This window comes from Myotis nattereri (assembly GCF_964212035.1).
Source record: "Myotis nattereri genome assembly, chromosome: 2".
Classification (NCBI taxonomy): Eukaryota; Metazoa; Chordata; class Mammalia; order Chiroptera; family Vespertilionidae; genus Myotis; species Myotis nattereri.
In genome coordinates this window covers 73663086-73683436 of record NC_138076.1, presented here as the reverse complement: position 1 = coordinate 73683436, position 20351 = coordinate 73663086, and positions in this window count along the sequence as shown.

Below are 20351 nucleotides of genomic sequence, written 5' to 3'. Positions count from 1 at the left end.
AAGTTAGTGAGTCTCTAGCCGCGGTGTAGGTGCTGGACTCAGGTATGTGCGTGCATCTCACTTTGATTGGTGTGAGCTTCTTCTGAGGAAGCACTGAGGGATGGCACCAAGTGCCAGAGACCCTCTGGGGGCGTGCTCCCTAGGCCTCCCCAGAGCTGCCTGATCTTGTCAAGCCATCCCTCCTCTCAGCTGAGACCTCCCACATCCCCCTGCAGGAGACATGTTAAAATGGCATTGTCTCCCCATCCTCTCTTCCGGAATGACATTTTGCCTCATTTTGGAATTTAACCCTAGCTGGCTTGCCTGGAACTTGCTCCGATCTAGCTGCTTAGAACTCTCATCTCTGACCTTAGCTTGCCCCGGTGATGAGCAGTGCTCACATACCTCTCCTTGGAGAAGCCAGTTTTCTAATGGGATTGTGGCTTGTATAGCATTTAATCTAGAACGTCTGCCAGCTCACACCCACATGAACTAGCTGGGGATGAATCGCTCATGCCTTGCTGACTGACACTATCAGGATCAGAATGGTTTCTGCGGGCTGCTCTGTCACCATTAAAAATGCAATGAAAGAAGGAAATCTTCACTCAAAGAGAGAAATGCGAGAAGCTTTGTGGTGTCCTCTCTCAGCCCTGCTGTTCAGAAATGCTCTAGATTGGAAATAGGGGGGCCTGGTTCTATAAGGGTTCGGAAATGTATTACTTTTCTACGGTTGCTGTAACCAAGTACCACAATTGGCGTGGTGTTAAACAACAGGAGTTTATTCCCTCACCGTTCTAGGGGCTAACAGTCCAAAATCAAGGTGTTGGCAGGGGAGCATTTGGCCCCAGGCATTCACTGGCTTGAGCAACATAAATGCAAGCCTTGTTAAAATGGCATTGTCTCCCAGTGTCTCTTTTTTAATGTTCTTTTAAGGACCAGTCACATTGGAGTAAGGGCCCACCCTAATCCAGGATGATCTCACCTTAACACCACCAGAACCCTATTTCCAAATAAGGTCACATTCTGAGGCTTGTGGGTTAAGATTTCAACTGTATTTGGGGACACACAACGCAAACAAAATCAGAAAGATAAAGTAAATGAATGTACAAGAAAGCATGCTTTCTCTGCAGACTAAATTCAGAGGTGTGCTCTTCACTTCTCTGATAAAATATGATTCATTCCATTTATCTTGAAACAATAAATGCTTTTGATCTACTTTTTCACCTTCCATGGATACAGAACAATATTTTATTAATTTCTCTTGCTTCTATTAAAAATACTATACTATAAAAAATCGCAAGTGCAACCGAAACCAATTTGGCTCAGTGGATAGAGCGTCGGACCGGTCAAGGGCATGTATCTGGGTTGCGGGCACATCCCCAGTAGGAGATGTGCAGGAGGCAGCTGATCGATGTTTCTAACTCTCTATCTCTCTCCCTTCCTCTCTGTAAAAAATCAATAAAAAATATATTTTAAAAAAATCACAAGTGCAATAATGAGTGGCAAATGATACTGGTCTCCATGTCAGGGAGACATTAGAGTGTGTAAAGATTTTAGCAAATTTAAATGTGCTAAAGGAATTTAAAGGAATAATTGCTGCTCAGTTCCTGCAGATTTTCTCTAAAAATAAACATGGGTCCAGTGACATTCCCCCTGTAAATGGTTTACATAATCCTATTCTAGTCAACCCAGGCATCTGACATGTGTCACTTCCAGGCAGAAGCTTTACAAAGTGATGCATGGTTCTGTATATTCTCTACTGCCTTCCTTTCAGATCATGGAGCATGCATGGATATAGAGCTTCTGTCAGTCTCCTTGAAGGACACGGTAAAAAGAGCTGTTTCCAGTCCATTAAAGACATAAAGCATGAGTAAGAAATAAATGTTGTTGTTGTTTTTTAATATTGAGTTCTGGATCATTTGTGTCTCAAATTAGTCCATTTTGGCTGATACAAACCGTAAGTCTTGATTAGAAAAAAAAAATCTTTACCCAAGGATATGATTATTGATTTTAGAGGGAGAAAGGGAGGAAGAGAGAGAAAGAGAAACATTGATGTGAAAGAGAAACAATCAGGACCTCACCCACAATCTAGGTATGTACTCTGACCAGGAATCCAACCCGAAACCTCTTGGTGTACGGGATGACATTCCAACCAACTGAGCCACACCAGCCAGGGCCCATAAATCTTGATTTTTATGTGAAATCTCCCAATTTTTCATGTTACAACCAATTAAAAATTGTTTTAAATGATATTTTTTAAATCAAAGTAACACATACTGGTTAAGAAATCATATGGTATAGAAAATTTATAATAAAATAGAGAAATGTCTTGTCCCACCCCTTCCACTCCTGAATCCGAGTTCCTGGAGTGGATCACTTACAACACATGGGTGTATGCTGTGCTTCGAGGGATGCCCTTGACACCGTCCTGTGTCTTTGAGCCCCTCTGTCCTGGATGCTGTTTCGTCCTGTGTCTAGTTGCCTCATTTGTTGTGAAGGGCATCTGCCACAACAAATGTTTATTTTTTGTGAAGGGCATCTGCCACAACAAATATTTATTCTAAAAAATAGAGTGTATGAAAGGTATATATTTTGTCTTCGCATGTTTAGAGATTTCTACTTTTGCATTTATTTAATAGTAATGTTGTAGGTGGTGGGAAAGGCATCAGGTGATAGACTGGTGGGGTTGGATGGAACTGGGTTCAGCACTCTTAGTACTTGAGTTCTGGCTCAGAAAGAATTCAAAGCCAAGACTCAAACTATGAGAGAACATTTATTCATAAAATCACAGAAGTAGGAAAGGTAATTTCTTAAAGAAATGGGCTTAGGAAATAAGTTATAGAGAGAAAAGAAGGGCCCTTGGAGGTTGGGAGTGAGAAAGCTAATGGTAACATGCCTAGGGGGATAGGGAAGGAGAGGGGTGAGGGAAAGGTGAGGGGGTCTTTGGGGCAGGAGAGTAGGATTAAGGGTGAAGATTTTAGGGGAGATCCCAGAGGAAGATCTCATCATAACATTTAGCAGATTTCCAGGTGTGTCCTTTCAAGGTTTAGGCCTCACTGATTGGTTGGTTGGTGCCAGGTCAAGAGTTCATTATCCAATGCTGGTCCTGAGGTCAGCCTTGGGGTTGATTATTTTTTGGGGAGTGGGGCTGGGAGGCTGGAACTGAAATACAATTGAGGCCTAGATGTTACCTCTAGGGAGGAAAGGTAAGGGGGTCTAAACTAACTGCATGACCAGCAATATGCTAGGGGAGGAAAGGTCACTGTGGGGGCAAGTCCCCACCCTACAGTTATCCATACTAGGCACCTAGTGCTCTGGTCCATCATCCTTGCTCTGTTCCTGTCTGTCTAACTGCCTATCACAGTTTGGCTGGGTAAAAAACTTAAATGTGAAAAACATTTTTTACTCAGAATTTTGAAGGCATTTCTCCACTTGATTTTAGCATCTAATAATGAGAATTTCAAAGCAATTCTGATGTCTGATTCCCAGTTCTTTGAATAGTTTTTAGTTTCTCTTCTCTATAGCTCTTTATTCTAGATGTTCTGAAGTTTATGATGATATGTCTGGAACTTGGGGAGTTTTTCATTCATTGTTCTGGGTACATGGTGGGTTCTTCATCTGAAGACTCTTGAGTTGGAAATTTTCCTATATTAATTCCTTGATAATAATCTATCTCCCCACACCCTACACACACTTTCCCCTCTCCCCCAGAATATTAATTGGTTGACTGTGGGAACCCCTAGCTTGATTTTCTGGTAATTTATTTATTTATTTATTTATTTATTTATTTATTTATTTTTATTGGTTTGAGAGAGAGAGAGGAAAGGAGAGAAAGAAACATTGACTTGTTCCACTTATTTATGTATTCATTGGTTGATTCTTGTATGTGCCCTGACCAGGGTCAAACCCCCAACTTGGGTATATCAGGATGACACTTTAACCAACTGAGCTACCTGACCTAAGGGCTCTTTAAATTTCTGATTTATTTCTTGATCTCTTCATTTAATTTCTTATAGCCACATATCTCATCTTTCTCTGTTTCTTAAAGTGTCCTTCTGCTCCTTCCATTGAATTTGTTTCTTAGAGTATAAAAAAAAATTCTTTTATATTTTTGTTTGTTTTGGTCTCTTGACGCTGGAGGATTTTTTCAAGTGCTTGGTGCTCTTTGGCTGACTAATGATACTGAAAGTGAAGCATTTAGCAGCTGTTTGTAAGTAGTTATACAGAAGTAGGGTTGATGACTGGTGGATTTGTCATGGCGTTACTGGGCAACACCTGATTTTTTAATTTTGAGCTCCCAAGTGTTATCATCATCAGGTCTTACTTGTGGGGTGGTTCGGGTTTTCAGAGAAGACTTTCTAGTTTTGTTTTGTTTTAAATATATTTTATTGTGTTTTGTTTTTGTTTTTTTACAGAGAGGAAGGGAGACAGAGAGTTAAAAACATCAATGAGAGAGAAACATCGATCAGCTGCCTCCTGCACACCCCCTACTGGGGATATGCCCGCAACCAAGGTACATGCCCTTGACCGGAATCGAACCCAGGATCCTTCAGTCCGCAGGCCGATGCTCTATCCACTGAGCCAAACCGGCCAGGGCATACTTTCTAGTTTTATGAGTCTGGCTGCTGGTGCTCTAGGGCTGGAAGGGAGAAGAGAAGAAGGCTTTGGGCTTCTCAATAATTCTGTATGTAGATTTTAGGTTAATCCCCTGCCTTAATCTTATATGAGATGTCCTTGGATCTACAGTGGCTCAGATTCAAGTCTTCAAAAGAGTAAACAAAATTCTAGCAAATCAAAGTCAGTATTACATTAGAGATCATACAGCATGACTACGTGTGATTTATTCTAGGGATGCAAGGATGGTACAATATCTGCAAATCAATAAACATGATACATCACATAAACAACTGAGAGACAAAAGTCACATAATCATATCAATTGATGCAGAAAAAGCATTTGACAAAATCCAAATCCTTTCTTGATAAAAACTCTCAGCAAAGTGGGAATAGAGGGATCATACTTCAACATAATAAAAGCCTTATATGACAAACCTACAGTGAACATCATACTCAGTGGGTAAAAACTGAAAACATTTCCCCTAATAACGGTAATAAGACAGGGATGCCCACTTTTACCACTCCTGTTTGACACAGTACTGAAAGTGCTAGCCATATCAATCAAACAAGAAGAAATAAAAGGCATCCAAATTGAAAAAGAAGAAGAACTGTCATTATTCACTGATGACAAGATATGGTACATAAAAAACCCTAAAGACTCCATCAAAAAAAACTACTAGACTTAATAAATGAATTCGGCAATGTAGCAGGATACAAAATTAACAACCAGAAATCTATGGCTTTTTTATACACCAATAATGAACTCACTGAAAGGGAAACTAAAAAAGCAATCCCATTTACCATTGCAACAAAAAAAATTAAGATACCTAGGAATAAACTTAACTAAGGAGGTAGAAGACCTGTACTTGGAAAACTACAGGACATTGAAAAAAAAAGAAATAGAGGCAGACATAAACAAATGGAAGAATATACCGTGTTCATGGGCTGGAAGAATCAACAACATTAAAATGTCCATACTATCCAAAGCAGTCTATAGATTCAATGCGATCCTCATTAAAATACTAATGGCATATTTCACAGACCTAGAACAAACTCTCCAAAAATTCATTTAGAATGAAAAAAGACCCCAAATAGGTGCAGCAATCCTAAGAAAGAAAAACAAAGTAGGAAGAATCTCAATACCAGATATGAAGCTATTTTACAAAGCCACTGTTCTCAAAACTTCCTGGTACTGGCACAAGAACAGACATAGACCATTGGAACAGAACAGAGAACCCATAAATAGACCCAAGCCTTATGCTCAATTAATATGTGACAAAGGAGGCAAGAACATACAATGGAGTCAAGACAGTCTCTTCAATAAATGGTGTTGGGAAATTTGGGCAGATACATGCAAAAAAAAAAAAAAATGAAACTAGACCACCAACTTACACCATACACAAAAATAAACTCAAAATGAATAAAGGACTTAAATGAGATGGGAAACCATAAAAATCTTAGAAGAAGCCATAGGCAGCAAAATATCAGACATATGTTGTAGCAATATCTTCACCGATATAGCTCCTAGGGCAATGGAAACTAAGGAGAAAATAAATAAATGGGACTACCTCAAATTAAATAGCTTCTGCACAGCAAAAGAAACCATCAACAAAGCAACAAGAAAGCCTACTACATGGGAGAACATATTTGCCAATGTTATATCCAATAAGGGCCTAATTTCTAAACTTAACAGGGAACTCATACATCTTAACAAAAGGAAGATAAACAATTCAAACAAAAAATGGGCAAAGGACTTAAATAGACTCTTTTTGAAAGTGGACATACAGAAGGCCAAGAGGCATATGGAAACATGATCAAAGTCACTAATCATACAAGAGATGCAAATCAAAACAACAATGAAGTACCATCTCACACCTGTCAGAGTGGCTATCATCAGCAAATCGACAAAGGACAAGTGCTGGTGAGGATGTGGAGAAAAAGGAACCCTTGTACACTGTTGGTGGGAATGCAGACTGGTGCAGCCACTGTGGAAAACAATATGGAGTTTCCTCAAAAAATTAAAAATGGAACTCCTATTTGATTCAGTAATCCCACTTCTAGGAATATATCCCAAGAAATCAGAGATAGCAATCAGAAAGGACATCTGAACTCCTATGTTCATAGCAGCACAATTTACAATAGCTAATATTTGGAAACAGCCTAAGTGCCCATCAGCAGATGAGTGGATTAAAGATGATGGTACATCTACACAATGGAATACTATTCTGCTGTGAAAAAGAAAGAACTCTTAACATTCACAACAGCATGGATGGACCTGCAGAGCATTATGCTAAGCAAAATAAGGCAACTGGAGAAAGATAAATATCACATGATCTCACTCATTTGTGGAATATAATGAACAACATAAACTGATGAACAAAAATGGATCCAGAGACATAGAAGCATCCAACAGACTGTCAAACCTCAGAGGGATGGCAGGGGATGGTGGGAGGGGGGTAAGAGATCAACCAAAGGACTTGTATGCATGCATATAAGCATAAACCATGGACACAGACAGTAGGGAGGTGAGGGCATATGCTGGGGGGTGGGAGTGGTCGGGGACAGGTCAATGGGGGAAAAGGGAGACATATGTAATACTTTAAATCATAAGAATTAAAAAAAAAAAGAATAAACATTCGGTCTCTTTGTGAGTGAGCGTAGAAGAATTGCCTAACCACAAAGACTGGTAAGGGGAACTTGAGAATCCAACTGCAGTTAAAAAGTCTTTCCACCCATCCCAGTAGTTAGCCTTGAAGTTGCACTCTGAATTCTGTATTACTTCTGAGTTCTGAGTTTCTAGTGTTCCAAAGGGCAGATTGCATAGCTTTTTGTTACTATGAGGGGAGGAACAAAATTATCTTAGCAAGAGAAAATAACAAAACTTAATACATAAATGAGAGTTTCAGAGACCCCTCATGCAGGAGAGGTTCAGAGATGGAAACGGGGGTTGACGTACATAAGACAACTGGAGCTAGGGCTGAGGTAGTGCCCTGTGGAAGCTTTAATGCGGGGTCCTCAAACTTTTTAAACAGGGGGCCAGTTCACTGTCCCTCAGACTGTTGGAGGGCCGGACTATAGTTTTAAAAAAAAAACTATGAAAAAATTCCTATGCACACAGCACATATCTTATTTTGAAGGAAAAAAACAAAATGGGAACAAATACAATATTTGTATTTGCATGTGGCCTGTGGGCCGTAGTTTGAGGACCCCTGCTTTAATGGGTCATTGCATGATGACTGGAAGAGCAGACGCTTAGTAAACAGAAGTTTTCCCTGTCCTTTAGGTGGTTCAAAAGGAGAGTATAGCTAATAATCTCATTATGGACACGGCCCCTAATTCAAGTTCTTCTAGGTAGTTAAAGGGGGGGAGTAGAAGTTTCGTTTGAACTGAAGCTAAAAATGCCCCTAGCTCAGAACATACCATAGAGCACATCTTGGGGTGAATAGCACATTACTATTTCCCTGGAAGGCTCTTGAGTTTTAACTTTTCTTTGCTAAATTAGTTACCATTCCTTAATTCCCTTTCTGTCTTCCAAAATTTAATTTGCATTGCTTGTACTCTACCATCTCTCTTCTTTTTATTGATTTCAGAGAGGAAGGGAGAGGGAGCGATAGAAACATCAATGATGAGAGAGAATCATTGATTAGCTGCCTCCTGCATGCCCCCCAACTGAGGATTGAGCCTGCAACTTGGGCATGTGCCCTTGACTGTAATCAAAACTGGGACCCTTCAGTTCACAGAGCGATGCTCTATCCACTGAGCCAAACTGGCTAGGGCCCATCTCTCTTCTAATTCTCTTCATCATGGAGGGGGGAGGGTGGTTTACTATTTTTATTACTTTACTATCACTTTAGTGACATTTTATGAGGAAGTAGAGACAAACACATGTGTTCATTCTGCAATATTTAACCCTAACTGAAATGAAAAACAAACCAGAACCACATACTGTCTGGGACTTCTTATCTTGTATACTACCAGTTTGTGATATCAGATCTAAATTAATCTTTTGTTTTGACTGATAAACACAACTCTAGGCAAGTAACACAAATTTGAATCTAGAGATTTTAATATTCTTAAAATATTTGTTTATATGGGTTGCTTGTCTATTCTCTCCACTGGCTTTATTTTAATGGCTTATACAAATACTAGGGGCCCGGTGCACAAAGATTCGTGGTGGTGGTGGTGGGGGGTCCCTCAGCCCGACTTGCACCCTCTCCAATCTGGGAGCCCTCAGAGGAGCCCTCTCCAATCCGGGAGTTTCTGTCTTTCTTTGCAATCATATGAACAAATTGTCTGAGACCCCCAACCCAGTTTGGTTTGTTGTTCACAGAATAATAGAGGCTTTTTTTTTTTTCCTTTGCTTCATTGGTGGAGATTTCCTGGAAGTTTTAGGATATCTTCCCTTTAATTTTTCCCAGACACTCTGATTTTACTTATGTCTCTCATCTTTGCTTCCCTCCATCCCCCACCACAACAGCAACTTGCTCCAGGCTCACTTTGCTCTAGTGCAGTGGTTCTCAACCTTCCTAATGCCGCGACCCTTTAATACAGCTCCTCATGCTGTGGTGACCCCAAATTTCATTGTTACAAATTGAACATAATTAAAACATAGTGATTAATCACAAAAACAATATGTAATTATATATGTGTTTTCCGATGGTCTTAGGCGACCCCTGTGAAAGGGTCATTCGACCCCCAAAGGGGTCATGACCCACAGGTTGAGAACCACTGCTCTAGTGTCTAGGAGATCTGTCTGCCACTAGAACTATGATTCCCAGCATTCCTGGTGCTCCCCAGGGTCTGGGCTTCTGCTTCCGGTCCTATGGCTGCCATCATAACTACTATTCCCAGAATTCCTGGTGCTCCCCACGCTGGGAGTGACCAAGGGAGCCACGGTGCCCCAAGCCTCTGGCTCTCTTGCTCTGCTCTCTGCCCAGCGACCGAGGGATACACATTCCCCAAGGGAGCGACCAAGGGAGCAACTAAGGGAGCCATGTCCCCCCAAGCTGCCAGCTTTCCCACTTCTGCTCTCAGACCGGCACCTCTGTATGCAAATTAACCCGCCATCTTTGTTGGGTTAATTTGCATATTCACCGTGATTGGCTGGTGAGCATAGCAAAGGAATGGTCAATTTACATGTTTCTCTTTTATTATATAGGATACCTACCAGATAAGAAATCTTTAGTTCTAACATCAACATCTTTGGCATTCAGAAAGAAATCAACCATGTATCAGTATCCTATCTAATAAAAGAGAAACATGGTAATTAGCTGTACCTCTGCTACCTTTCCCATCGGCTAATCAGGGCGATATGCAAATTAACTGCCAGCCAAGATGGCAGCTGGCAGCCAGGCAGCTTGAAGCGAACATGAGGCTTGCTTGCTTCAGTGACGGAGGACTCCAACATTCCCCACCTGCCTTGCCGGCCTCTGAGTTTGCAGTTTGAAACATTGTTACAAATATAGAAGCTAAACAAAACCCCAGAAACCTGCTTTCAGCCAGCTGGGATCTCAGAGCTGGAGTTGATACAATGTTTTGATTATAGAACCAAAAAAAACCAGATACCTGCTTTCAGCAGCAGAGGCCTCAGAGCTGGAGCCAAGCCTCAGAGCTAAAGCTGGCCCAGAATAAAAAAAGAAAAGAAAAAAAGGAGCGGTTGGGAGCTTCAGTCACCCGCCAGCCTGAAAACAGCCCTTAGCCCCTCACCCAGACTGGCCAGGCACCCCAGTGGGGATCCCCACCCTGAAGGGTGTGTGACCAGCTGCAAAAAGCCATCAACCCCTCATTCAGGCTGGCCAGGCACTCCAGTGGGGAACCCCACCCTGATCCAGGACACCCTTCAGGGCAAACCAGCCGGCCCCCACCCGTGCACCAGGCCTCTACCCTATATAGTAAAAGGGTAATATGCCTCCCAGCACCAGGATCAGCATGACAGGGGGCAGCGCCCAAACCCCCTGATTGCCCTGTGGCTCTGTGTGTGACAGGGGGCGGGGCCACAACCTCCCTATCTGCCCTGCTCTGTTCGTGACAGGGGAAGGCGCCCCAACCCCCTGATCAGCCCTGATCTGTGCCTGATGGGGGTAGCTCCCCAACCCCCAGATCGCCCTGAGGCTCTGTGTGTGACAGGGGGTGGTGCCCCAACCCCCTGATCTGTGGGTGATAGAGGGCGGCGCCCCAACCCCCAGCCCCCCACGGGCCCTGCTGTGTGTGTGATGGGGTAGAGCCATAACCTCCCCATCAGCCCTGCCCTGAGTGTGACAGTGGCAGCGCCCCAACCCCCTGATTTGCCCTGCTCTGTGTGTGACAGGGGGCGGTGCCCCAACTCCCCTATTGGCCCTGCTCTGTGAGTGACAGGGGGGAGCTCCTCAACCCCCTTATCGGCCCTGCTCTGTGCATGACAGTGGACAGTGCCCAACACCCTGATGGGCCCTGCTCTGTGCGTGACAGGGGGCAGTGCCCCAACCCCCTGATCGGCCCTACCCTGAGCGTGACTGAGGGTGGCATCACAACCTCCCAATCCACCCTGCTCTGTGCATGACAGGGGTCGGCGCCCCAACTCCCCAGTTGGCCCTGCTCTGAGCCCGACCAGGGGCTGCACCTAGGGATTAGGCCTGCCCTCTGCCACCCGGGAGCAGGCCTAAGCCAGCAGGTCGTTATCTCCCGAGGGGTCCCAGACTGCGAGAGGGCACAGGGCGGGCTGAGGAACCCACCCTCCCCCCCAAGTGCACAAATTTTTGTGCACCGGGCCTCTAGTCTATAATAATAAAAGGGTAATATGCTAATTAGACTGGATGTCCTTCCAGGTGCCCTTCTGGATGAAGCCGAGGCTGGTGGGAAGGTGCCCTGGTCCCGGGTACCAGAGAGAAGCCAGTGCCGGCAGCCAGGGGAAGGAAGGCCTACTCTTGCACGAATGTTCGTATATCAAGCCTCTAGTCTGATATAATTAGGACCAATTGGATCCTATAGCAATGGATGCTTTCATGTTGAAATTCTCCATATGCCTAAATGATTAACAAGGCTTAGCTAATGTCCACCTTGCTTCTGTGTCAGTAGAAGTTCACGGTAATGGAATCTGACCTATTTAATGTTAATAAGTTATGTGGCCACCTTTGTCCTTAAACAGTAAAATCAGACTTACAGCTACTTATCATTAAGCAGATGCTTTGCCTCACCACTTGTCTTCCAGTTACAGAAAATATCTGTTTCATTGCAAAATTGGTATGGTTGTCTAATTAACGGAGGATCTGAACAAATTCTTTCCCTTTCTTCTTTTATTCCATAATCCTATTCAAACCCGGATCCCAGAAGGTGAAGCAGCATGTCCTCACCAGCTCAGCAAGCCTTTTATGAGGCAATGCTCCTTCCACGCCAGGCTTTGCTACATTAACAAAGAGGCAAGAATGTGAATGGTGACTTTAGCGGCTCGGGGAGTCTGATCTGCTCTCACTTTTCCACATGTGTAGCCCCAGGGATCCCACTTCATCAGGAGTCTGTCTTACGAAAGGTACTTGAGCACACTATGCTGTGTAGTATGATAACCATCCCAGATTTCCTGGGATTGAGGGTTTCTCAGGACACAAGACTTCAGTCTGGGAAAGGCCCCAGGCAAACGGGAGGTAAGCCAGCTTAGCTGTCTCAGGCCAGGGATGACCTGAAACCTCATGGCTGTGCTACCTGTGGGATGAGGAGACCTCGGTTCTTGTCTTCTTGAGGCAAGATATCAGTCAAGAGACAAAGTGTGGCCCTGCATTGGATCTGAGCAGCTGGGCAGCCCTGGATTGTGGATAACGCCAGCAGTCCCCACACTGAGAGAGCTCCTGTTCCCAACAGTTCTTGCTCACTTCAGTTTCCCACCATTAGCGCCCTGTGTGTTCATAGGATGTGCTGAACGGGCTGCGGTTACATTTCCTACAAAGAGCCATAGCATTCTGAGTAAGGGCAAAGAATTTAAGATACACTATTATGAATTCTCATTTATATGTTTTGATAGATTTGAACACTTGGAGAACCATGTACTTACTGAATATAGTTAACAAAAAAGAAAGGAAGGAAAAAAGGCAATGAAAATAATGGCATGGATCTCCTGCCCTTGACTTCTTCCTCAGTAATCCCAATTCCCTCCACTGCACCTGGTCCCAAGTCAGGAAGTTCTGTCAGTCTGTCAGGAAATGCTTTCCTCAGGATGGATGCTGCTCACTACCAAAGTCATGTCGTTGACCACCTGGGGTTCCATTTTCAGGAGCTTGTTCAGTGCAGGGGAAGTCCTAGTGACCAAGGAGGGGCTGAAAGTACACTCTAGGCCAGTGATGGCGAATCTATGACACGCGTGCCAGAGGTGACACGTGAATTCATTTTTTTGGTTGATTTTTCTTTGTTAAATGGCATTTAAATATATAAAATAAATATCAAAAATATAAGTCTTTGTTTTGCTGTGGTTGCAAATATCAAAAAATTTCTATATGTGACACGGCACCAGAGTTAAGTTAGGGTTTTTCAAAATGCTGACACCCCGAGTTCAAAAGGTTCGCCATCCCTGCTCTAGGCAAACAGTCCTGCCTGGGGCCAGGGCTGCATATCATGTACCCTCTACTTCTCCCCATCAGAGCAGGGTATCACTTCTGAGGTGGGAGTTTTGCTCTCAATAAATTAGTTTCTCCTAGGACCCAGATACACAAACTTTATTATTGACTCAATTACAATCTCTTACCTAGGAATTAAAACATTCTTATGACCAGTCATGTTAACCAGTCCAGAATGCTCTCTAATTTATTGTAATAATCCAAAACATAATAATCAAAATATAATAAATGAGTCTCATTCTTTTTTTGCCTGAGTTTGATACCCACAAAGAGAACTTTAACACATCACCTTTATAGAAATAAATCCTAGACTCTTCCCTATATTATTGTCATGAATGCATTTTTTTTATTATATGATTTATTTCCTGGATTAAAGGGGCTCAACATTTATTGAGCACCTGTTATGTGCCAAGGACTATAATTTTAACAATATAACTGTTCAGTAAAATTGAAACTCATATATTCATCTCTGAGTGGTTGAGTGATTCACCTAAGACCACACACCTAGTAATAGAAGAGAGACGTGCTTCCAGAGGCCTGACTGCAAGGTCATGACTGCAAGGCCCTGGTCTTTCACCTAGAGCAGTGGTTCTCAGCCTTCTGGCCCTTTAAATACAGTTCCTCATGTTGTGACCCAACCATAAAATTATTTTCATTGCGACTTCATAACTGTAATGTTGCTACTGTTATGAATCGTAATGTAAATATCTGATATGCAGGATGGTCTTAGGCGACCCCTGAGAAAGGGTGGTTCGACCGCCAAAGGGGCCGCGACCCACAGGTTGAGAACCGCTGACCTAGAGCATTCTGAATGGTGCTGGATCTCCTCCTTTTTATCTTTTTGCATGGCCATATCACCAGGTATGTGAGGAGAACAGGGTCCTTCTCAAACAGAAGCATGTGAGAAAGGGGGAAGGAGTGGGAGGAAGATAGCAATTGGAATGGTTAATTTTATGTTTCAGCTTGATTGAACCAAGAATTGCCAGATAGCTGGTAAAAATTATTTCTGAATGTGTCTAGAAGGGTGTCTCCAGAAGAGATTAGCAATTGAACCAATGGATTCAGTTGAGTGTCACCTAATCCAGCGGTCGCCAACCGGTGGTCCGCTGACCACTGGTGGTCCGTGAGGTCCAAAAGGTTGGCAACTGCTGATGGGGCTGACTAGAACTAAAGGCAGAGAAAGTGCAACTTGCTCTCTCTGATGGAGCAGAGATATCCATTTTCTCCTGCACTTGAACATCAGCACTCCTGGTTCTTGGACTTTCAGAGCTTACACTATTAGACCATATCCCCTCCCACCGAGCCTCCAATTCTCAGGCCTTTAGACTGAATTACCACCTGCTTCACTAGCTTGCAGATGGCAGGTACTGGGGCTTCTTAGCTTCATAACCGTGGCAGCCAATTCCTATAATAAATTTCTCTCTCTCCCTTTTTCTTTTTTTGAGGTTTGAATCTTTTTCTGTATTATCCAAAGTCAAGCTTTCCAAATTTAGTGTGAATCCTAATTAGACCATAATATTTATCTCCTTTAATTCTTCATATGTATTTAACCTTTTCTCTTGCTCATCTTGTGTTATGCAGGTTTGTCTACTTTTCTCTATGTGGAGCTATCAGTTGGGAGTTTTGGCTTTCCTTAGAATCCCTAACAAAGGCTCTGGTTCCTTCCTTAGTGGTTTATTTTTTATTGGTATATGTATCAACTATATTATAATTTTGTTAGCGCACTACACTGTATATGCTACTCAAACTCACATTCAAAAGCACCCTCTTTTCACCTGGGACCCTACTAATATATTGTTTGGATCACAGGCCCCTTTTCAACATTTCTTTCTGAGTCCCTGAAATTTAAAGTAGCCTGATGGCTACTCTTTCGTATTTAAAATTTTTTAAATCTAATTTGGTCTTTGTTACTGTGCAGTTCTCATTTTACAATTTTCTTTTTTTTTCCAGTAGGATATGTCCATTCATGTATATGTGATTTGGATGTAATTTTATTATTTGGATCCATATGACTGCCATTTTCCTTCTGTCTGTCTGAGGTCTTTGCATATTTTCCCAGTTTATTACCATCTAAAGTTTCATCAGATGTGTTATATGCTCCTTTTCCATTATTACTGTTCAGTGTTTATGGATCTTTCAGAGGCTCAAAGCCAGGAAAATCCCAGGGGGAGACATAAGGCATGTGTTCAGTAGAACTTGTTGAAAATGATTCCACATAATTAAAACAGTTTTAAAAAAGAGTTACCACTTCCATTCTTTTCTACTGCTTCTTTAGCCCTGTAGTCAAGGAAACAGATCAAATCTTATTTCTTCTTATGATCTTTGGCCAATTCTTAGTACATAGGTAACAAGTGTCAAAGTGTCTAATTTCAAGTGGCAGCTTCCTCAATATATTTGGAAAAGCATGTATTTGTCCTGTAATTATGAGTTGTCCACTTGGCAGCTAATTCTCTGAATTTCAAGTTCCTCTGTAACTCCTTAGCAATGAACAATATTCTTTGCCATTGGGTCACCATCTGGCTTTGTGGGACTAGGTCCTGTTCTGTGTACCTCTGCTACTACATTGCTTTTACGCCCAATAGACTGTAAGCTCTGTGAGGGCAGGGCTGAGTCCTTATTTTCTGATCATCAAATTCTAAGCAGTTAACACATTGTCTGTCCATAGTAGGTTTATAAGAATTGTGCTTTGGGTGAATGAATTTATTAATCACTGCTATTTGTCAAGCACCATGATGCTGGGCACTGGGAGCCAATGGTTATTAAGAAGTCTCTGTTTCTCATAAGCTATACCTCCCAGGGAAGACAAGAAGACAATTAGGACAACACATGATAAGTGATATGTCAGATAGGTGAAGCTAAAGGAAAATGGGGTAATGGGGTAATTAAGGATCTAAGAACTGTAGCTGGGTATAAAAATTCATGATGATAGAGCATGGTGATAGAGAATAGAGGGATCTGTAACTTGGAGGAAGGTTTGAATGAAAGAGTTAGGGAAATTGATATTGTGCTCAGAGACTGGGTATATGGCTTTTTATTTTAAAGCTACAGAAGTTCCAGGCAACATTTAAGCTCACAATATGCTATGGGGAAGAATGGCCTGAGGGAGACAACCAGTATTCAGGAATAAGTGAAAGAACTGAGAGGTTACAGAGAGGCCGGGGTGGCAGTGATGTTATTTAGAATAATCAGAGTCTACATTAAAAATTCAAGCCAACACCTCAAACCCTTCTCCCTCTAGGACACATATTACCTCCTTTGAGTTAGGTTATTGTCCTAGAAGCATCCGATGCAGCTCTGTCATGTCTCAGCATTGACCACACTGAATGGTCATTGCCATTTGACATGTCGGTGAAGCTTTTGAGAGCAAGGACTGCAATGTACCTCCAGCTCTAGCAGAAGGCAAGGTTCATAGAAGGACTCAAAAAATATTTTTCAGTGAATTAATGAATGAATGAGTTGAGTGAGTGCAAGTAGGCTTGCTTTCATGTTTGTCTTAATGAAGGAACTCAGTGTCACCAGAACCCATTTCTCTTCTCTCCATGTTTAGACTCTCTTTCCTTTGTTTTGGCCCTGTTCTTAGATATCTCTCTTGTTCTTCTAAAGAAATAGAACACGACCTCATATTGCTGGGTCCATTGTCTCCACAGTTGGGGACATGCACCCCCACAACATGCAAAATGTGATCAAATCCTAGCTGGTTTGGGTCAGTGGATAGAGCTTTGGCCCACGACTGAAGAGTCTCAGGTTTGATTTGAGTCAAGGGCACATACTAGTACCTTGGTTGTAGGTTCCCGGCCCCGTTGGTGTGTGTGCAGGAGACAATCAATTGATGTGTCTCTCTCACATCGATGTTTCTCTCTGTCTCTTCCTCTCCTTCCACTCTCTTCAAAAATCAATGGAAAAATATCCTCAGGTGAGGATTAACAAAAACAAAACAAAACAAAATGTGATCAAAAGCATATAGGTTGAAATAAGGGAAGGCAAGAGAAGTAAAAATGAAGAGTGAATGGGTTCTGGGTGACAGTAATCACAGATATCTACCACAAAAGTTAACAATAGTTATTTCTCTTATGAAACAAAGAGGTGCCAACAACACTTTCAAGAAGTGCAGAGTTGGAGGCCCTGGCCGGGTAGCTCAGTTGGTTAGAGCATCGTACTGATAAGCCAAGGTTCAAGTTTGATCCCCGGTCAGGGGTACATAGGGTACATACAAGAATCAACCAATGAATGCCTAAGTAAGTGGAATAACAAATCAGTGTTGTTGTCCTCCTCTTCCTCCTCCTTCTCCTCCTCCTCCTCCTCCTCCTCCTCCTCCTCCTCCTCCTCCTTCTTCCTCTCTAAAACCAATAAATAAAAATGTGCAGAGTTGGATCTCTTTTGATTTTCAGGGTGGGAGTCATAAAATGCTGACTTTGACTTTCTGGAATCTCATCAGGGGTGGGCAAACTTTTTGACTCGAGGGCCACAATGGGTTTTTAAACCGGACCGGAGGGCTGGAACAAAAGCATGGATGGAGTGTTTGTGTGAACTAATATAAATTCAAAGTAAACATCATTACATAAAAGGGTACGGTTTTTTTTTTTTTTTTTTAGTTTTATTCATTTCAAATGGGCCCGATCCGGCCCGCGGGCCGTGGTTTGCCCACGGCTGGCTGTAGTTGAACTTGTAGCGTTTGAAGGTTACCGGCTGTGGGTCATATTCCAAGAGCCCCTTTGAGCCATGGAGGCAGGAGCACCATGGCTACCACAGGCAGCTTCCTTTTTGGGAATTCCTTTGAGATACACTGATGGAGACTTAGTGACTTCTGTTAAAGTTAGACCTGCAAGGCTTCCAGTAAATAGCCTCACTGTTGAAAACAGCTCTGTCTTGGAGGAAAAAGAAGGATAAAGACACGGAGAGTTGGTGAGGCTGGTATGTATAGAAGTGAAATTGAGAAGCACCAATAGCTTTGGGCAAAGAGAAAGGTCCACAACGGGTTTTAAGATGACAGGAAAAAGAGAAGGCTTTGCTGGTCAGTGTTACATCTTGGAAGCCAGAGGCTAAAATCTGCTCATGGCATTTAGCCACACATAGTAATCTAATGATCAGAATCTTTTACAAAATATAACAAACCTCAGTAGCAGAAAAAGTAACAGAATCCATTTTAGAAGAACTTAAGCAAATCTTAGGAAGAGAAAAAAATTGACAGATAAGTTATTATATGGAACAAATATGAGCACATTATCTTAATCTCCTGGCTGATATTCTCCCAGGCTTTGGGCCATTTTAATTCTCTTCCAACTTAAAAATTACTTTAACATTTCTAAGGGACAAGATGTGTCTTCAGTTGATAAGTGGAATGTTAAGCATCACTTGCAGTAACAGAAAAAGAATCCACAGTCTTTAATTTTTACATTTAATTTACTTCAGTTGAGATGTAGTCAAATGTATATTATTTCTTAATCTGACACCTTGCATTTAAGAGTTCTTATTTTATATGTATCAGAGTTACAGGTGTGAAATTAGTCACTGGGAAGGCTAACTGTTCCAGATTCTTTTGACCTTATAGCTGAAAGGAATTTAATTGTAACCTCATAAAAAGAAAGAAATTCTGGCCACTAGGGAAGATGATTACATGGTCATTGACAATGTGAACTTGAATGGCTACATTAGCTCTTTAATTATAATGAATCAGAAAGAAACTGTCAAGGCTGGAAAGGAGGCATTTGATAAGGGATAATGACAAGTGCTTATTCAAATGGTATCAATACAGACAGAGCCAAGGGGCTGGTGCTTCCTTGGACCTACTTGAAATTTCAGCCAGGAGGGAGAAGCGCATGACCTACCAAAGTTTCAGCATTTGTCATGAAAACTACCATGTAAAATGATACATTTCTATTCACTACGTCTCAAGGTAGAGTTTTCTTTGTTAGGATGATGGTTTTTATTGCCTTTTCCTCCCTTAAATTTTTCATTCTTATAGTCTGCGAATTCCCCTAAACGTGAATGAAGGGAGTAGAGAGAGCAGGGGGAAAAAAATACCTGGACCAACATGGCAAAAATTCCTGGTAACCACATTTTCTTTACATAGTTTCTCATTAGTAACAATTTTTTTTAAGTTTGTGGATTGGTTTGTTTGTTTGTTAATTGATCGATTGATTGATTGATTTTTCCTAGCTCTGGCTTCAACATTTATCATCTCAAAGCACCCAGAGCATTTCTTAAAGCACAGAACATACTCATTAAGACTAGATAGATATGCCCTGCTGGTGTGGCTCAGTTGGTTGGGCATAGGTCACAGGTTTGATCCCCTGTCAGGGCATCAGGTTTCATGTTCAGTCTGAGGTCGGGGTGCGTATGGGAGACAACCGATGTTTCTCTCCCACATTGATGTTTGTCTCTCTCTCCTTCCCCCTTCCTCTCTTTCTTTCTCTCAAAAATAAATAAAAACATATTAAAAAGAATACTAGATAAATAAATTAATGATTGAATGGATGGATGCTTATAGGGACTTGAATGTTGTAAAAGAGAAATGAAGAAACTAAACTAAAAACTGAATTAGAGGAAGCAGTTTCAACAGTGGTTCTCAATTTATATACCTTTTACAACACTGAAAATAGATGTATTTCTTGGAATTCCTTAAAGAAAGTCTGTTGAGAACACTTAGGAGACAATCATTTTTTAGTCAGAGATTACTTAATTAAGGAACGAATATATAAACAGTGTTTACCACCCACTGGCGAAGTACTGCTACTTGTCTGGGTAATGAAACAGACTGTTTATAGAAACCCAGGCACTCCTCACTGGAGCTTCTCAGCAATGAGAAAAAGTCCCTACAAACAATATGTTTTCTTAGGACATCGAATCATTATCTTGGAGGGTTTGTTTATGGGAGAGACAGTTATTCCTCAGATTCCTCAGTACTAATGCTTTCTTCCATGTGAATAGAACTTCTATTACAATAATCTCCCTCTCCTTCCCTTTTTACTCCTCTCTAGGACAAGAGACTTTATTTGATATGTCGGGTTGGGAGAATAAAAAAACACTGAACCTTACCATCTTTTCCAGAACTACCCTGCCCACAAGAAGCCTACATGATCTGTTCCTCTAGGTCCATGGTCGGCAAACTGTGGCTCGAGAGCCACATGCGGCTCTTTGGCCCCTTGAGTGTGGCTCTTCCTAATCCTTAGGAGTACCC